Raw genomic sequence first — 20,137 nt, 5'->3', positions numbered from 1 at the left:
CTGAATAGGTTCATAAAATCATAGACTTCGAGGTTGGAAAAGTCTTTGAATAACAGCATAGCAAGTAGTTGAAAGGATGGGGTTTGAAATTAGGCAAAGCCAGGTTCTAATCCTTTCTTTGTTCCTCGCTGACTGTATACTTTTGGGCAATTTATTTCATCTCAGTCTCAGTTTCCTCATCTGAAAAATGGGGACAGTAACGTTCCCTATAATGGATATTAAGAAGACGTGAGAAAACATAGGTAAACTACTTAGGGCAATGTACAAAGTAAGCCTTAGTAAATGGTAGCCTGTACGATTTGTGGAGCGTTTTTATGGTGAGTAAAGAAACAGGCCTAGAGAGTTGTAACGACTTCCCAACGTCATTTTAGGGGGTCAATTAGGAATTGGAGTAGAACCTCAGATTAGAACCAGCATGAACAAAGGCATAGAGGTTGGTAACATCATATCACGTGGGTATGGAACAGAGACGGCAGGGGAAGGTTTGGGCAGAGAACGATGGGGCAGGACTAGGCCTTGAAAGCAGGAAAGCGGCTTGAGCTTGATGCGGGAAAGAGGGAAATGTGATCTCAAATTCCTGGGCAGAGAGATGTTTTTTGCAAGCATATTCTGAGACTTCACTGCAAAGAGATGAATGATATAATTAATACAATAGACTTTGACTCAGAAATAGGAATACAGTCATTCAGCCACAAAAACCCAGTGGAGAAGGACCTACTAAAAGGCACCCAAGGCATTTCAGCATTCTTAACCTGCAGTCAAGGAAACAAGAAGACTAAAAAAGATATCACCACAGAAACACTGTTTTGAAAATATCTATAAAGGAAAGAGGAGAATCAACTGTGTATTTTGTGCCCACGTTCCCATGGTAGCATGTGTCTGTACAAAATGCTTGGTAAGGTATGGGTGTGATCATGCGTATGTGTGTGTGTGTGTATGTGGGTGCGTGCACACATTGTCTGTGTCAGAGGCAGGTGTGGGAACTAGGTGTGGAGGACACATAGCCCTGGCTCATGTGGCGCTGCAGTTAGAGGAAAGCATATAAGCACAAGGTCTCCCTGTAATGTCCACAGGTAGATAAGGAATTCCCAGAAGCTTTTTGAGTGTTTTAACTCTTGTGCCAAATGAACTGTGGAGTAGCATCTCAGATCACTTTGGGTCAATATAGAAAGTTATCAGCTGGAACCTGGAACCTTGAATACATGCAAATGAGAAGACACTCCAGGTGGGAGTAGGCAGTGTGATGTCATGGGAAGAACTGAGGCAGTACAGGAGGGTTGGGGGTGGGGTTCTGCATGGGGAGGCGGTCAGATGCATTTGCTTTGGAATCTAGGCTTGTGCTAATTCACTGAAGAGCCTTTGGCAATTTGTCTCATCAATACAATAGTGTTTAAGACTCATTACTGAAAGAATAATAAAGTTTACATTTAGTGGTATTGTAAACATCAAAGGAGTTATCATAAATACAAGTACTGAGTATGTAGGAGGCATATAACACATTTATTTTCCTTCCTTCTTTATTTATTTATTTATTTTTTTGAGATGGGGTCTTGTTGTGCTGCCCAAGCTGGAGGGCAGTGGCGTGATCTTGGCTCCACTGCAGCCTCAACCTCCCAGGCTCAAGCGATCCTCCCACCTCAGCCTCCTGAGTAGCTGGGACTGGAGGTGCACACCACCACACCAAGTTAATTTTTTTTTTTTTCGAGAAGGAGTTTTGCTCTTGTCACCCAGGCTGGGGTGCAATGGCGCAATCTTGGCTCACTGCAATTTCTGCCTCCTGGGTTCCGTCTCCTGCCTCAGCCTCCAGAGTAGCTGGGATTACAGGCACATGCCACGATGCTCGGCTTTTTTAAGTACAGATGGGGTTTCAGCATGTTGGTCAGGCTGGTTTCAGACTCCTGACCTCAGGTGACCCATCCACCTTGGCCTCAAAAGTGCTGGGATTACAGGCGTGAATCACCGCGCCTGGCCAACTTAATTTTTTGAATTTTTGTAGAGACAGGGTCTCCCTATGTTGCCCAGGCTGGTCTCAAACTCCTGGGCTCAAGGAATCCCGCCTTGGCCTCCCAAAGTGCTGGGATTACAGGCATGAGCCACCACGCCTGGCCTTTCCTTGCCCTCCTAAATAAGGGATTCTCGAACTTTAGACTACGTAAGAATCACCTAGGAGATGCAGATCTCACCTCATCCGCAAGAATCTGATTCAAAAGTCTGCAAGTGTGGCCTAGGAATCTGCATATGAACTAGGGACACAGGTGATCTGATGAGGGGCTCTAATAACCACACATTATGAAACACTAGAAGAGTGAGGAACTGGAGAAAAAAAAAGCCAAAGGATAAAACCTGAAATGCATCCCAGATGAGGAGGCATTGTTAGGGGCAGCCAGGTCACTTTCCAGAGATGTCAGTCACAGCCTATCAGGCCAATAAACTACATTTATAGTAAAAGCCTTGTTTTTAAGTTGAATCAATGTAATTTCCTTGTGTGAAGCCAGGCTAGGAAACTGGGAGCCCTAGAAGCTATGTTTTGCTGATATCTATATCATTCATTTATTGCTTTGTTCATTTGTTTCTTCGTTGGTTTATTATTCATTCACAGGTTTGGGTGCGTGCTGCATGTGAAGCTTAAGTAGAGGCTTGCGTGCCTGTCTCATGAGGCTTACATAGGTACATGCTCTCTGCCCTCAAAAACCAAAGATGTGAAAATACGACATTTTAAATCTCTGCAAAGGACAGTAGTACAGTACTTTTATCACGAAAGCACAAACTTAGGAGTAGAGATAACAAGTTCTACGGCTATAAGAATTCAGGACATGTGGGTCCAAAAAAGTTTATTTGACCTTTTGGGAACTGAGCTGGGACTTGAAAAGGGAGTTTGATTTAAATGGAGTAGAGGGGACAACATTCCAGTTTTCTCCTTTGGTTGAATACTTCTTTTTCTGTATTGTTTTGTGAATTGTTATACATGCTTTAGTTATTTTGGTTAGAACCGGTACCTCTGCATTTTATTGTTAATGATAATATGTTCTGTTTCCTGAGAAAGTGGGTCATTTGTGTTTCTTCTTTTCCAGAAAATTTTTTGGTAGTTTCACATGTATATTTTCCCAAATGCATTTCAAAACAAAATTTTGATGTTCTAAAAAAAAATCCATTATCATGTATAAAACATATAATTTGGTCAATTAATTAGGGAAGAATTTAAGTTGCTACAATAGATTTCCTGTTTAAAAATGTTGTTTTAAAATCCTGTTGATTGAGCTTAGGTGCAGGCCTGCACCTGGATAAGCTCTGGAGCCGTAAAGCCCTATGAGGCTGGGATTTTTCCCAAGAAAGACTAGCACTGGTTATTCCGCCTTGGTAACCCAGGAGAATATTATCACCACAAACCCAGGTCAGTTTTGTTCACCTTCTCCCCCACAGTGGCAACACTAATTAAGAAGGTTAAACTACTGACTGTTCCCAGGTAACAGTATGATAAAGTCAATGTTTTTCCCAGCTGGATTCCCAAATCTGGTAAAAAGGAAAGGAGAACCGGGTTCAGCCTGCTGTGTCCTGATGCTCCCTGTTCTGCAGGGCTCTCTAAATAGCTCCCACCAATTAAGGGGGGAATCTATGGGCACATGTTAAAGAGAAGCACTAACATGTACTAAGCTCCTGTTCTGGGCTGGGTGTTTCACGTGTGTCAATCCTTATACTTCACATGAGCTCTATTTTTTAAGTGTATTCGCTATCTGCTTTATCTTTTTCGTTTTAGAACAATCCCACAGGTAATAAATATTAAATGAAGGCTTAAAGGTTAATGAAATTACAAGTTGACACAGAACAGTCACTGCCTCTAACATCTGTGCCTTTTCTCATCTACTACACGCTTTCCAGCCCCAACACCAAGTCCAAGGAGCTGTGAATACAGACACTTACTGTTGCCACACAAACATACCTATGGATTGCTGAAAACACAGGGAGACCTGGGTTTTCATTAAGGAAATAATGACTGATTTTCCCGGGAAAAACAGTATCTGTAGTATCTTGCAGTGTAGCAATCTCAGAGGTGTGCTGGAGCTGGTTTGTATTGGCTTACAAGAGCCAATAATTAGGTTTCACAACCAGCTGAGAATTCCTGAAAATCTATTATTAGAAGTTAAATTATGTAAATTTATGTAAATTATATAAACTATACAAATCATATAAATAAAATTATGTTAAAAATAAATGTCATAAATATTCACAAGTTATCATTTCCTAATCATTTTACTGTCCTTGATTATTGCCTCTGCTCTTGAGATAGAAATACTAGATAATGGTGCTATATACTGTGTATATCTCTTCCCAACTGATAATCAGTAAAGTTTTGTTGGTAGCTTGAAATCAGCCACGGGAGTTGTAGCTACACGATGGAAATTGGTCAATATTATGAATCAGGCTGTTGTTTCCCAGGGAGCCAGTTGTTAAACATTTACCAGCAAACCATGGACAGTATGCAGACAGGTGTTGTCATAAATTCCCTTTGTAAGGAAATAAACAGTCCACAAGAGCTGATGAGTAGCTTCTGTAAGCCCAAGAGTGCTATCCTCTCCTTTGAGATTTGGCTGAGAGAACCGAAGTCAGGAAAACGGACTGCTAAGGTGAGAAGTAAAGACTCTGTTCTTCAGAAGGACACTAGCTCATTCACAAAATCCTGGCATGCAAACTCTTGTGTGAACTTCACAGTGATCCTGGAAGGTGCCTCTGCCCTCGAGGAAAACCAAGACTAATTTCTTGTGCTAACAGTGCCCAGCTGGGAGAAGCCCTGGTGTGTAGCTAATACTTTTCCCAAATCCTTCAGCTTCCTGGGCCTCAGTGCAAATGGCCAAGCAGTGGTGGCCCTGGCTGCTGAGGCGTGTGCACACCATTCACAGCGGTTGGTGGCGTGTGGTGTCTGGCAGGCTTTCTTTAACTCACTCCATGTTACTCCCAAACCTGGGCACGGCCAGCCCATTGCCTCAATGAGTGTATAGTGCGTTATCCTCGGTGACTGTCACCAAAGGTCAGATTTATGTCCATGGGAATAATTGCCTAGAAATGAGTAAGATGGAGTAATTGGGATGAGGGTCAGAAATGAAATGAATGGCCTCAAATGTAAAATCATGTCTATTCCAGTGAAAGAATTTCTATCCCAAGAGAGGGGCCATAAAGCGAACTTGAGATTTTTAAGGTAACTATGATATTTTAGGGATCCTTAAGACTTAGTGAGTTGGTACTCATGACAGGAATATAGTTAAGGCTGTCTTTGAATTTTATTTTTCTTCAACTGTTTTCATGAAAAAATTGAAAAACAGGCTGAGCACTGTGGCTCATGCCTATAATCTCAGCACTTTGGGAGGGTGAGGCAGGAGGATCACTTGAGCCCAGGAGTTGCAGACCAGCTCGGGCAACATAGTGAGAGCCAAAAAAAAAAAAAAAAAAGTAGAAATCAGCCAGGCGTGGTGGCATGCACATGTGGTCCCAGCTACTCGGGAGGCTGAGGCAGGAGGATTGCTTGAGTCGGGGAGGTTGAGGTTATAGTAAGCGGTGTTCATGCTAATGCATTCCAGCCTTGGCAACACAGTGAGACACTGTCTCAACAAAACCAAAAAATTTAAACAATTTTTGTCACTATAAAAATTTTAAACAATATTGAAGAGTATAAAGCTAAAAAAGGGAGTTGCTTCTTTATCTCTACTTTCCAGGGATAGTCACATTATGGTGAGTAACCTTCCATAACTTCACATACGCACACACACCCTATATGATTTGAAAATTTTAAAACAAAAAATTGGAACATAACTATATCAATAGCTTTGTGACTTGCTGTTAGTTCACATATATCTTGGAGAATATCTAGCCCATGCTTCAAATGTACAATAGAGAATTCCACTGTGCAGATGTATCATAATGTATTTTAAAAGTTCCCTGGTGAACACTGAAGTTTTCTTCAATTGTTTGCACTAAATATAGCAAATAAATGTCCTTGTAAATATGCTGTTGTTTTCTTGTATAGTTATTTCTGTAGCATAGACACCAAGGAGTAAAATCGTAAAGTAAAAAAACATACACATGTGTATGATTTTGATAACTTTTGTCATATTGCCCTTCTGAAAGGTTATACCTATTTATACTCTAACATTAAAGTGCCTGCTTCCCCCCACCCTTACCAATATTGTATATAAACAATTTTTTTAACTTTTGCCCAACTAAAGGGGAAAACTTATATTTTGTTCCTCCTTTGCAATAATTTGACAGTATTTACTCTGAATTCTGTGAATTGCCTGTTTAGCCCCTTTGCTATTTTCCTTATTAATTTGATGACTTTGTTACTGATTTTTATGAGCTCTTTATATAAAACTTTTAAAATCTTTATTAGGAATATTAATACTTTGTTATCTTACAAATATTTTCTCCCACTCTTCCCTTTATCTTTTAACTTTATTAAAGTTATATTTTTTGCCATGTCAACACTTTACATTCTTTTGTAGATAAATCTGCTGTTCTGTTCCTTCACAGCTTCTGGGTTTGGGGTCTTGTTTAGGATATTTTTAAATGCTGGTAAGGTAGCTGGAAACCCTTGAGAAAAAGAAGCCTTAAAAGTTTGAAGAATTAATGTCATAAAAAGGTACCCAGCATATATTAATACTTCACTAGATATTCTATTATGTGTGAAGCAAAACAAAAAAATATTTCTCCAATAAGATTAATAAGTGCTTTTTGCATATCAGGGAAGAAAATGTAGTGGGGAAGGCTGCGCGGAGCCTTCTGTGCACTGCAAACACGTAGGGGAGTAGGGTGAGGGGCCAGCAGGAAACTGAAAAGGGGATCTTGACATATGCATTTCATAATTTGCTCTAAAGGCAAAATGTAGCACTGGCTGATTCTGCCTTTATTTTTCCAAGAAAAAACACACGAAAGAGAATTAGAAATCTGTTAAGTCCTCTGTGTTGGAAACGTGACCACTACATCCAAGTTCAGGCTTATCCTAGCCTTTTCTTTCCAACACCCATTTTGGATAATGTGCATAACATTCCTCTGAAGGGAACAAAATGTGAACAACTGGTTGATATTTAAGTTCTTTAAATGGAGTCAAACTGTCCTGTTAATTTGGAAAGACTCATTTTTGATTCTCTAAGCATTATTTTACCTTTACTTAAAATTTTTAAATCCTAATTCTCCTTTGCCCTGAGACAGTTTTTACTTTATACTTTAAAATGCCATCCATAACTAAAGGAAAGTCCAAACAAGTTTTACAATCTCATCTCTCAATCAGACCACTCAAATTTAATTACTCAAAATACCTTGTTTTGAAAAGGACTTCCAGCACTTTTCCAGTACTTAAAATACCTCATAAAAGAACAAAAGAAAAAAAGACTTCCATTTTCAGCATGTTAGGATTCCATCTGTAAGAATTACAGAGTAGGGCAAGAAATGCTCAGATAAAATGGGAAAATCAGTTACTACAGACAGTATGGAGTAGAAGAGAGAAAGGAACATTGCAGGCAGGCATGCTGCACAGTACAGTACAGGCTAAGGAGGTAAGAAACAGCACTGCTGACCTCAGGGTTCTGGGTGCCATTGGTTAGGCAGTACGTAATAACGAAAGTGAACTTGACATTTTAATAGCCAGGAATAAATATGACCTCATGGGCATTCACGGGATAGTATGTTCTCTTCTGCATTCAATGGCAGAATAGAAGAATGGAAGAATAGACTCTGTCTAGTAGAAACAGACTATTAGGAAGGTAAATATGTGAGCAGAAATTCAAAAAACAAGGATAGTGCCATGCTGGAGAATAAACAGGTGCAGAGAAGAGGAGGGAGGGCTGGAAGCAGCACAGAGGCAGGCAAGGCACTAACTCACCTGACTTTTTAGGAGACTTCCACTGTTTGACCATTACTCAAGGCTCCTGCAGCCCAAGGACATAGGTGGAGGTCACTGATGCCGTGCCAAGGAGTTGTGTCTTTATTGAATTGGCAGTCACCCACAGTTTTTGAGGAGGAGACAAAGTGTTGGGGCCGTATTCTAAGAAGACTAATGATACTAGGGTGAAGATTACTCTCTGAGGGCAGCAGCAGAGGAACTCCTAGAAGCATTTATAGAGCACGTATTATATCCCAGGAAGGCTACATGGCAAGCCCTGGACATACCAAGTGTAGAGACAAGAAGTGCTGCAAAAGCGACACACAAACTAGGGAAGGATAGGATAGCCGTGAAGGAGCATTTGTGCTGTGGAGTTGGTGGAGGGGGAGCTTCTGAGAGGGTGATATTGGCACTAGGCCTTGGAGAAAGAATAAAAAGTTATAGCCATGGGAGGTGTGAAGGCCTGGGCAGCCCAGGCAGCAGCATGGAGGAAGGACAGAAGCACAAGCATGCACGGCAGGTTCCGGGAAGACTGAGCAGCCAGTGCTAGGCTGGGAGCGTGGCTGGCTGGAGGGGGGCCGCCCCACTGTGAAGGTTGTGTCACTCCTTCAGGCAGCCATGGGGAGCCCTTAGACAATTTTAAGGAAGGCTGAGATGGATATGACTCAGGTGCATCTGGAAAGACCAGTTCCAGCTGCAGTACAGAGAAGGGACAGGGTGTGAGAAGGTAAAGTCAGGTCAGTAGGGGACCACTACCTGTGGATGAGGGGAGTGGTAAAGTCCTGAACTATGGAAGGCAGGGGCAGTGGGAATGGAAAAGAGGACTCAGAGGGACCCATTGGTAACCTAAGACACCATTAACTGGAAAGCAGAACTATAGGAGGGGAAACATAGGAGGCAGAGATGACCCTGGTTATCACAGTACAATAAAGGACCCCAAACAGAGCAGCAAACAACATCACTTTGTTATGCAGTAGGTATGATTTGTCCCTCCTCCTCAATCTGGGGCCTTAGCTAAAAAGACTGGGCTCAAGTGACTGGGGCTGAAGAGCTGGAGCTGCAGGAGCCACTTCCAAGATGACTTTTCCACTTGTGTGCCTGGCACCCTGGGGAAGAGTGCAGGCTGGGCTCTGCCAGGACTGCTGGTTGGCATGACCACAGCACAGCAGCCCCAGAGTAGTCGACCTTCTTACATGGTGGCCTTGTGTACCAGCCAACAGTGGCCTTTTGTGACGTCTCCTTAGAAGTCTCCTGTCATCACTCCTGCCTTGCTCTGTTGGTCTAAGCAGTCACAAGCTTGCCCAGATTCGCAGAGAGGGGACACAGACTCCACCTCTCAATAGGAGCCTCAAAAAGCCTGAGGCCATATTTTACAACTGCCACGATGAGTGACATAATAAAAACAAGTGTACAAATACAGCTATAGGTACACTCTGCAGATGCCAACAACCGACTGAAGATGAGGCTAAGGAGGAAGGAAGCCTTATGATAAATGTGAACACTGACATTTCCCACATCATAACATCATTGCTAGTGATGAAGAGGGTGGGTGTGGAATCTGACCACTTGGTTTGAAGATAGGCTCCACTGCATAGTTACAGTTTGACCACAGGCAACTTTCTTAATCTCTCTGTCCCCCACCCCCCAGCTTTCTTTACCTGCTATCCCATTTTAATGGGTATAATAATAGTGACCTACTTTAAAAGGTTGCTGAGAATGCTAGCTAAAACATACACAGTTCATAGAACAGTTCCATGAACGTTAGTAGGTATTGTTGACAGAGCACCACCACATGCACTATTTCATGTATTCCTTCCTAGGACATCTGATGTAGCTGTTCGCATTATCATTTAACAGGTAAAGGACCCGGACCCTGAGAGGTTAGGTAGCATTCTCAAGTGCTACTGAGACTTCAGAAACCTGCTTTCCTGCTTCCATAGACTGTTCTTCCCATGGCTGTGCAGCTGCTCCCCAAACAGGAGCATGCCTGGGACCACTCCTATGCCCACCCACATTGTGGGATTAGCTTCCTGGCCAACCCGCTGTGTTTCTGGCACTGAAGCTGTCCTCCCAGGAGATGCCGCCTGGGCTGCCCCTGCCCTCGCCCACGACTGGCATGTCTGAAATTTACTAGAAGCAAGACGTGGACAACTGTGACAGCAGGTGTGATGCCTGCAGGCACCCAGCCTCCCTGCTGGAAATCTCCAGACGGCTGCCATTGGTGCGGAGTGGGGGTGGGGTATAGCCCCTTTCCCAGGGCCACTCAGAACCGAGGACCAAACTCATCAATGCGTTCCCTTGGTACCACATCAGAATAGAAGCCAGGCCCAGATGTGCTTGCCCAAGATGACTCTGGGCAAATGTGGAATACGGACAGGCCTGCCTTCCCCCTAAAGACCCAACAGGAGTCAGCACCCTGGTGAAGCGTGTCAGCCCTGGCGGTGGCACCTGCTGGGTACACCGTCTTGCTTCCTGGGCTCTCCTCTGTGGCTGAGCTCGGCACCTCACCTCCCTCTCTCAACCCTCCCCATCTTCCCATGTGGGGGTTCAAAAATCAAGCAAGGAAATAGTGAGAGCAGTGACATGTTTCCTCTTTCTTCTTAAACAGCCTAAAAACATGGACACATCTGTGAGAAAATGAAACTGTCAACCCATCGGGCCCTGCAGTGCCTGGAAAGGAGTGACAGTGTCTGCTGCTGTCTGTTAAAGGTCACCCTCTAGGCCCTGAGGAATTTTTCCTGAATTACAAAGAAGGAACAGATCAAATGCCTGTCATAACACACTTCAGAAAACAAGGAGCAACCAGAAGTTCCCATTCATCTAAGGAATCTTTGAAAATCCTGCCCTGGGTGGAGTGACATTTGCTAACAATAAAAGCAGTTCACTTGGCAGGCGACCGTGGGTACGGTCAAAGTTGACCGGGGCAGACTGCCCCTCCAGGGACTGTCTCACCTCTCAAGACTTCCAGGAAGTTCAGGAGAACGTCAGGAACTCTGCTATCCTGGCCTTGGTGGGTCACAGCCCACCCCTCCATTCAGGCTTCCTCTCCACACATGTCACAAGGGAAGCAGGCCCCCGCAACAGAACTTTCTCCTAAAGACCAATGGACTGCTTCACCTTTTCCCACAGTTCAAACTGACCAGCCCAGCTTAGGAGTCACTAGGCAGAACTACTCAGATTTGTGTGTTTCAAGTTATTTCTGTTCTTGCCCAGTTCAGATTCTGAGAGAGAGAACTCTGGATGGCAAAACCAAAAAACATGTCAACTGTACAGCAACAGTTCTGTATTTCTAAGTTTACTAGTTGTCTTTACATGTTTTTTTTTAGTACTAAAATAATTGTGATACACCTTTGAATGGATTTGCAAGGTACTTTTTATGAGTAACATTTTATAATTTCCACAACACTCTCGTAAAGGTGGCAGGGAGCTTTAACTTCATCCCTGCTTCCTTCTCTGAAAATGTGATTTTGACTTTCTTTCTCTTTTCTCTTTTTTTGAGACAGAGTCTTACTCTGTTGGCCATGCTGGAGTGCAGTGGCACAATCTTGACTCACTGCAACCTCCACCTCCTGAGTTCAAGTGATTCTCCTGCCATAGCCTCCCGAGTAGCTGAGATTACAAGCACAAGCCACCACAACTCGCTAATTTTGTATTTTTAGTAGAGATGGGGTTTCACCATGTTGGTCAGGCTGGTCTTGAACTCCTGACCTCAGGTGATCCACCTGCCTTGCCCTCCCAAAGTGCTGGAATTACAGGTGTGAGCCACCGCACCTGGCTGACTTCTTTTTCTTAATAGTTGGCCAGACCAAAATATAGGACTAAAGTAGTATAGAATTACTCCATATTTTTGTACTATGTGAATTCACCAGCAATAACGTTAGAAGCAAGGTGAAGGAAGGAACATCTCACTTGGCTATTCTGCAGTGGGGATGCCCTTCATTCCCCTCACTGAATTATTTTAATAACTCTAGCAACTTTGGTGTGATTGGCGTGGTGAGAAATGTCAGCATAGCATTGATTGACAAACAACTTGTGACTGTGAAACTGTATATTAGAAAACAAATGCACTCAGTAGTATTCTTTTTCCTCCTTTCAAAACAGTGCTTTGCTGTAACCAAGGAATTGTCCTGGTTATTTAAGCAACCATTTCAATTTGCCAGTGAAAATTTTCATAGGCTTGTGAAGAGATAATGAAACTCTACATCTGTCTGGTTGCTTTACAAATTCTAAAGCACTTTCAAATCAATTTTCTTTCTTAATTTGATCCTTAAGATGAACCACGACCTAAGTAGAGTTGCTCTAATTGTTCTTGCTTCATGGACTAGAAAACTGATGCTCAGGTAGATGAGATGAACTGCTCCAAGACCTGCCTTAGGGTTAGAAACCAGATTTTTCAGCATCTGGTCTAAGCTGCCTTCCCCAGTGATTTAAAGGATTTTTTTTTAGCCTCCTAAGATTATTGTTAGATGGTATGAGTCAAAATGTCTGTAAGTCCAGGTTCATTTTACATCAGACGGACACACCAAACACACACACACACCCACACAAAATCCTGACACATTTTGCTTATCCCAGTGTTTTGGTAACTGAGGATTTAAGTACTTGTCATGAGAGGAAAATTGTTCAGTGACCCAGTGTGATGGTTGCAGGCTCCTGTGGCCTGGTACGCTTCATGTATATGATGTATGCAGTACCAATTCAAGGATGAGGTTCCCAAGACCATGTTAGATAATTTGCTAGAATGACCCCAGAACTCACTCACTCACTCACATGAGAGCTCTTGTATACATTGTAATGGTTTATCACAGTAAAAGAATCAGATTAAAATCAGCGAATAAAAGAGGCACATAGGGCAGGGTCCGAGAGAATTCCAAGCATGAGCTTCCAGTTGTACTCTCCCAGTGGAGTTGTGGAGTCAGCAACAATGTGTGATGATACTTGGCATGGAGTAATGCCAGTCAGGGAAATTACTTGAGCCTTGGTGTCCAGAGTTTTTTTTGGACTTTGTCATATAAGACATGGTTGACAGCTGTGTGGCTGACCTCAGTCTCCAGTCCCTCCAGAGGTCAAGCTGATGCCATGTGCCCCAAGACCCCTCACCATAAATCACATTGTTATTATAGACTGTCTGACATGCCTCAATGCCCCCAAGTAAACATAAGACACTCCTACACAGGACATTCCAAGGTCTTAGAAGTTACCTCACAGGATCCAAGGGCAAAGGCCAGAACTCTCTTTGGGACAGATTAATCCTTTATTGCATAGGCATGTGCTAGGGTTATGGAAATCTCACACTGAAACCCAATGGAGGAGACTACAAGCAGACAGACATCTGACAGGGCTTTTCCTTTTGTCCTTCTAGCTCAGTGTTATTTTCTAGTGCATATAAGAATTACTGTACACAAAGCCATGTATACCAGACATTGAAACTATGTAAGGGCTTTCAAAGAAATTTCAACTTTATTGCCTGATGTTTAAAAGTACCTTCCCACTATCCCCAGCTCCCACCACAACAAAATACACATAAGCTGCTGATGAAACTACTGTAAAGAAACAAAAGCAAAAGCAAGCAAACAAATGAAATTGTTTTTACAGAAGAACCAAATGTGGAAATTCAATATATGTGAGTGCTACAATTACTATTCTAGCCATGACAATTGTGTTAGGTCATAAGTTTCTTCAACTCTTTTTGCTTATGATTGTGAAACAAAGAGCTAGAACTCTGGGGACCTTTTTTTGGAGATGTCTCCTACTGTAAAGTTGAGTAGATAATGAGGAAATTATGTGACCTATAAGGTTACTTAAGAATAAAACTAATACTTTCTCAATCTACAGTCTTTAAAAAGAGTTTACAGAGTAATTTGAATAAATTTTTATAATAAAGAAAATATTACAAGTAAGTAAAATGTAACATGTTTTCTCTATCTCTTGAAATCCATCTTTGGCTTTTGTGGTCACAGATAGCACTGGACTCTGCCTTCTTGGCTGAAATATTATAGAGCATCTTGATATATTTTACTGACCAAAAGCATTTTCTCCATAAATCTTATTAAGTTGGCAATGAATTTCTGTGGTGGAAAGGGTTTTTCTTCTCCTTTTTCACATTTGATTTATAGCATACCCTTTCCTAGGGCCATATTCCTTAGAGAACAGCAATTCTAACTAATGGTATCATGCAGTCTGTCCTCCCTACATCATGAGTACAAATACCCAATTACCAATAAATATGTATATATATTTTTGTATGATACAGTAATAAACCTTGCAAATTTGCTTTTTCAAAAAAATCCTGTTTCACAATAGATCAAACCAATAATTTCCAGATTTTGGAATTTCACAGACTGGGAAAAGTACCAATTTTTTGGGGGAGTGGGGGAACTGACATAGGGTTGTCAAATATACATGTTTTGCCAAATGAAGAAACTATAAGGGAAATCTATATAGTCCCCTAGAATCTATTATCAGAATGATTTCATGAAAGAACATTCTTATGGTTAATATATAGGTTAATCAGTATGATTTACTGATTTATTTGCCTTGCTTTTCTGCTTACATCCTAACTTTTTCTGTCTAGATTTAATATAAATCTTTTAAATGACATCTTTTAATGTTTCAGTGAAGATCTGTGAGCAGCTAACTCTCTTAGTCATGGAGATGGTGAAGCCCAGTGATTAATCAAACAATAGAGTCTAGATTAGCATGCCTGGGCTAAAATCCCAATTTGGCTATTTACTAGCTGTGTGACCTTGGGCAAGTTACCTTAACCTCCCTGTATCTTAGTTTTATCATCTCTAAGATGGTTACATTAACAGTATCTACCTCAGAGGGTTGTGGAGATTACTGAGTTAAAATATTTATATAGCACTAAGAATAGTACCTTGTAGTTATATAAGTATTATATAAGTGCTTGCAATAATTATTCTGTGTATGTCAGACAATGTCCATATTTTACCCTCATTCTTGACTTAGTTTATTTTAGCATGGAGTTTTGTGTTGACCATTATTGCTTTCAGTATTTTTGCGATATTACTCCATTGCTGCCTTGCATCCATTGTTGTGAATGAAAAGTCTGCTGACATTATGGTTGTCTTTCCTTTATGGGTAAGAGCTCTTTTATCTCTGATTTGTTCTTAAGGTTTTTCTATTTACATTTGATATTCTGTGATTTCACTATTATGTGTCTATGTGTGGATTTCATTTTTCCAGTTCAAAATTTATTTTTCTCCTTCAGATTGAAAACTCACATCTTTCTTTAATCCTAGAAAATACTCAATCATTGTATAAGTTAGGAGTAGAATTTGCTACAAGTGATTAAAGAAAACAACAATCCTAAATCAGAGTAGTTTATACAAGATAGAAGTTTATTTCTTTCTCAGACAGATTAGGCCATCCAGGAGTGTTTGAAGATGTCAGGGGCTGAAGGATCCTTGTATTTTATTGCTCCTCCATTTTCAGCAAGATGGCTAAAACCTTAAACTATCACAGTTGCATTCCAGCTACTAGGAAGAAAATAGTGCCTACATCCTCCCTTCAAGGACATTTTTAGAAGTTGCACATGCTGCTCAGGTTATATCCCAGAACATAGTCATATAGTCAACCCAGCTACAAGGGAAGCTGGGAAATACTGTCTTTATTCTGGTCAGCCAAATTTCCAGCTAAAAATGGTTGATTTTATTAGTAAGAAAGAGGGGATGACTGGCTATTGGGAAAAAAGTAGTAGTCTCTATCATAGCCATTTTCGTTTCAATTTTTTTTTCTCATGTTCCTTGTATTATATCCTTCTGGAACACTTCATAAAATTCTATTCTCTGTCTTCCTTTTAATATTTTAAACATCTTTTTGTGTTGCATTTTGTGACATTTCTTCAGTCCTATCTTCCAATTTACTGATTTTCTCTTAAGCTATGTTTAATCTACTGAATTAAGTTTTTAAAAAATTAGACATTTTAAACTGTATAATCTCTATAGCTTCACTCCCAAATGTGCCTATTTTTACGGTGTTCTGATCTTTCTGTATACTTTTTATTTAATTTAAAAAGAAATGAGGTTTAATTGCCTCATGGTTCTGCAGGCTGTTGAGGAAGCATAGCACTGGCATCTGCTTGGCTTTGGTGAGAACTCAGGAAGTTTACAATTATGGCAGAAGGCAAAGGCAGAGCCAGTGTATCACATGGTAAGAGCAGAAGCAAGAGGTTTCTGTATACTTTTTATTCTCTTATGTCTTGAGTCATTTTAAGTATACTTATTTTATATAGTCTGTTTGTTCTACTGGCTGTAATTCTTGGCATATGAATTCTGCTAACTCCTTTCCTGGGAAGTTTTTGTTCTTGTCTCTTGTGTTTTTGTTTTTAACCATCTCATCTTGGGATTTTCCACATTGTCTCATGTGTGGAAGCTTATTAATTGTCACTATGGGGCAATTTCTTATTTGTTTTTAACAGGGTTCTTCAAGTTCCCCTGGTTCAAACCAGTATTTCTGTTGCTTTTCTTGGTTTGGATTTCCTCTTCATGAGTGCACATTGGACCCCACTCCTGTGCATAGCTTGGTTTGGTAGGTGTGTCATCTAGGTGGTAATGAATCTACTACTTCCCCTAATTCCCAGGCTAATGGGAGGAGATAGCCCAGAATTATTTTCACAGCAGCAAAGCTCTTCTAGGATCCTGGCTCTTTGCACAGCTCCCAGCTCCACTGCACCTGGGGCTTCCACTCCCATTCCAGCTCAGGCATTGAAATCTCAGCACCCAAGTTCATCCTCTGATTCCAGTTCTGCAGTTGCTTATTTAGTCTCACCTCTAGCTCATTGCTTTTTTGTGTTCTCTCCATTTCTGGCACCTGAGGGTTTTAATTTCTTGTTTTAGTGCTTAGTTGTATATTTCAAACATTTCTGTTATATTTTATCCAACATTTATCTGTGTTCGGAATGATGGGTGCTTCCAACATCAACGTAGTCCATTACAGCAGTAAGGAATCTAACAAAGAGTATTTTAAATCCCAAAAAGCAGTAAAGTTGCAGTCTCTTCAATAAAAGAATTGAAGTTATTTGTCTTGGTACTTCCTTATACTATCCTTGTTTTTTCATTTGTTATGGGCCAGCATTGCCCTGATGGTTAACATCTGGGAATTAATGGACCAGTTATTAAGAAACTTTGGATCTGGTCCTAGTTGCTTGCTAACTGCAGACTTGGAGAAATCATTTACATTCTCTGTAAGTAGCTGTGAAATGCAATTATTATTTGCCCTGCTTCATAGGATTATTATAAGAGTCACATAAAATAATAGATTTTTAAATGCTCCAGTACTTAACATATATAAATTTATGCTATTAATAAGCGATGTTAGAAACCATTAGCACCTTCATTAAAGTATTTTTGACTTTAATAATAAATGATGGTTTTTGTTTGGTTTTATTTTTTATTTTATTTTATTTTTTATTTTTTGTAATTTGAAAAATGATTTTGTATCCTGGTGAAGGTTATCATTATTTGGAAGTACTTAATGAGGGAACTACTTGGAAACATTGAAATATTCTTGTGAAATTTAAGAGCACTATTTGTACTGACAGGCAGTTATGACTTTAATAGACTATGGAATTCATTTTGGAGAGAGACACCCTTTGCAGTTTAAAAAAATAGAGAATTAAACCTGGAAATCATCATTGCATTTTATTATACATTTCCCACACAATGGATACTGAAAGTTCAATGACTTTCAGTCATTGTGAGGAAACATAAACTTTTTACTTTAATGAAGAAAAGACGCCTTTATGTTTGAAAAGATTGAGAACCAACCTAGCCTGTGGTAGGAACCACTAACTGGGCTGTATGACCCCAGACCATTCTCCTCTAACTAAATTATGTGGGGGACACAAGGACTGTGTCAATCCTCAGTGACATTTGTCAGTCAACTACGAAGTCTGTTGCAGAGAATGTGTTATTTCCTAGTGGTTAAAGTACTGAGTTTGCAAATGATTTAGAAAGAAAATTAGAGATTGACTCAAGCTGGTGGACTGATCATACACAGCTGCTCCCTGTTGCCCTCTAAAGTCTATAAAACGAATGTAGATCAATATAGATAATGAAATCCATTTTAATAGAATTAGAAAACAGGGAAACTTATCAGAAAAAAATATATTTTTAAATAAATTTTGAAAGATATTACCAAAGAACTCATGTTTGGAAGAACAAAACTAAAGGAAACAAAAGCCTAACGTGTAGAGATGACCTGATGGTAGGTCTGATAGAACTACAAGCCTCAATCAATATGAAGAGGTAGAAGAGGCCCTGGACCATTTATCAACTTGAAAAATTAGGGAACTGCATGTGGAGCAGCAAACCAGTCATCCCCTTTCTCTTCTCCTGCTGAATCAAATCATAGACTGGGGCTGGAGAAGGAGGGTAATGCCCAAGTAGCTACCGACCCCCAGGAAGACCAAAGAGCTCATCAGACAAATCATCTTCAGATCCTGTTTACATCCCAAACTTGTCCCAAAGTCGGGCTATAGTCAACAGAAACATTTTACATTGATAATAACCTGGAAAGCTTACAATCAAAGGAGAGTAGACAATTAAGAGACGCAAAGCATTTGGGAAAAAGTACAATACCCAGAGTGTGAGGTTCACACTTAACAGACAAAAGTTAATAGAATTGAGAGAGCAAACAAAACATTTTAGGCATAACTACAATATCCTAAGAGAGATGATCATATCCATAATAGAGCAAGAGTCTTAGGTATTGAGGAAACATGTATAGATTGGACATTAAATATATACCAAGTTTAATAGATGGTCAAATACTAAGTTTCATCAAATGGTCTGGCATACCAATGGACAAGGCTGAAAAGCAAATTAGTAGAAAGTGTCAGGGAATTCTTGCATTACTTAGTGGTGAAGTACCATGAGAAACATAATGACAGCCAAGCACGGTGGCTCATGCCTGTAATCCCAGCACTGTGGGAGGCTGAGGTAGGCGGATCAATTGAGCTCAGGAGTTTGAGAACAGCCTGGCCAACATGGCAAAACCCTGCCTATACTAAAAATACAAAAATGAGCCAGGTGTGGTGGTGTACACCTGTAATCCCAGCACTCTGGAGGCTGAGGCTGGAGGACTGCTTGCACCTGGGAGGTAGAGACTGCAGTGAGCCAAGATCAAGCCACTGCACTCCAGCCTGGCTCTGGAGAGACTGTCTCAAAACAAAAAACCACACATACACACACAGACAGATAACGAGAGACATAGACGATAGATCCAAGTGTTCTAACATTTAGCTAACAGCTGTTTCAGAAAGAGGGAAGAGAAAGAATGGAAGGGATGGAAATAACAGAAAAAGCAACATCATAAAATTTTCTAAGGTAGAAAAAAAACCAAGGATTTTCAAACTGAAAGTGTTTTAATGCTTTTATCTCCAGTTTTGAAATTATAGTTATTCTTTTGTACTGCAGACTCTTGCTCAGTTTGGTTTTCTTCTTGGTGTGATTTGTAATTTTTGTTTGTGCCTATCTTTAGCAGGGATTCCTTTTTTTGTGCTGATTGTGAAACTGTCTCTCCAGGGGGGTTTTCCATTTGCTTTTGTCAGGTACTTCAGTGGTATCACCAGCAGGATTTTTTTGGTTTTGTGTCCTAAGAGAAGTCTTACATGTAAATTTATATTCCTAACTGGAGCGTGCTACAAGCTTGAGGTTTTACTTTTTCACAAAGAGTTTATTCACTATCCATAGCTCCAGGCAGAGGCAAAATTTCTTGCTATCTTCCTGGTTATATGAGTGGAGAGGAGTCTGCCTTGTACTGACAGGCCAGTCATTCGAGAGTTCTAGCTTTATGCAGATTTCAGTTCTATCTTTCTACTTTGGAAGACATAAGGTTCCATCCCTGTTCCAATGAGGACAAAAATTCAAGTCCCTAGGTTTTAAGATCTTTTTCCAAACATGCTGACAACCTCTCCCTTCTCTGCCCTCATGCCAAAACTTGCATTCTTATTTTTCCAATTTTATAGTAGTATACCTATGCTATTGAAGATGATGGAGCTATTAAAATAACAAGGTAGCCTACACGTGATGACAAGGAAAGAGCTCCAAAATATATATTGGAGATATATATGTGGCAAGAACTAGAAGTCCCCAACACAAAAAATATATAACAATGATATTCATTATTTTGCAATGTATTACAATTTCTTTAATGGAGAATAAAGGGATAAAGATATAGCTGTAGTCTTACCAATACTGCAGATAATAGTGAGCAGCTGATATTCCCCCATGGAAATTTGTAAACACT

The 20,137-nt window shown here is 40.5% G+C and overlaps 1 protein-coding gene across 1 annotated transcript in view; it reads right to left on the bottom strand.

Annotated features, from left to right (window-relative positions):
• Positions 1-20,137, bottom strand: part of LOC105517854 (chromosome unknown open reading frame, human C2orf73) — a 52,727-nt gene that overhangs the window by 1,961 nt on the left and 30,629 nt on the right. The gene's annotated exons all lie outside the window — the stretch shown is intronic.

This window comes from Colobus angolensis, unplaced genomic scaffold, assembly GCF_000951035.1.
Source record: "Colobus angolensis palliatus isolate OR3802 unplaced genomic scaffold, Cang.pa_1.0 Scaffold309, whole genome shotgun sequence".
In the NCBI taxonomy this organism is placed as follows: domain Eukaryota; kingdom Metazoa; phylum Chordata; class Mammalia; order Primates; family Cercopithecidae; genus Colobus; species Colobus angolensis.
The sequence above is the reverse complement of the archived record's forward strand: the minus strand, read 5'-3'. Positions and strand labels throughout refer to the sequence as shown.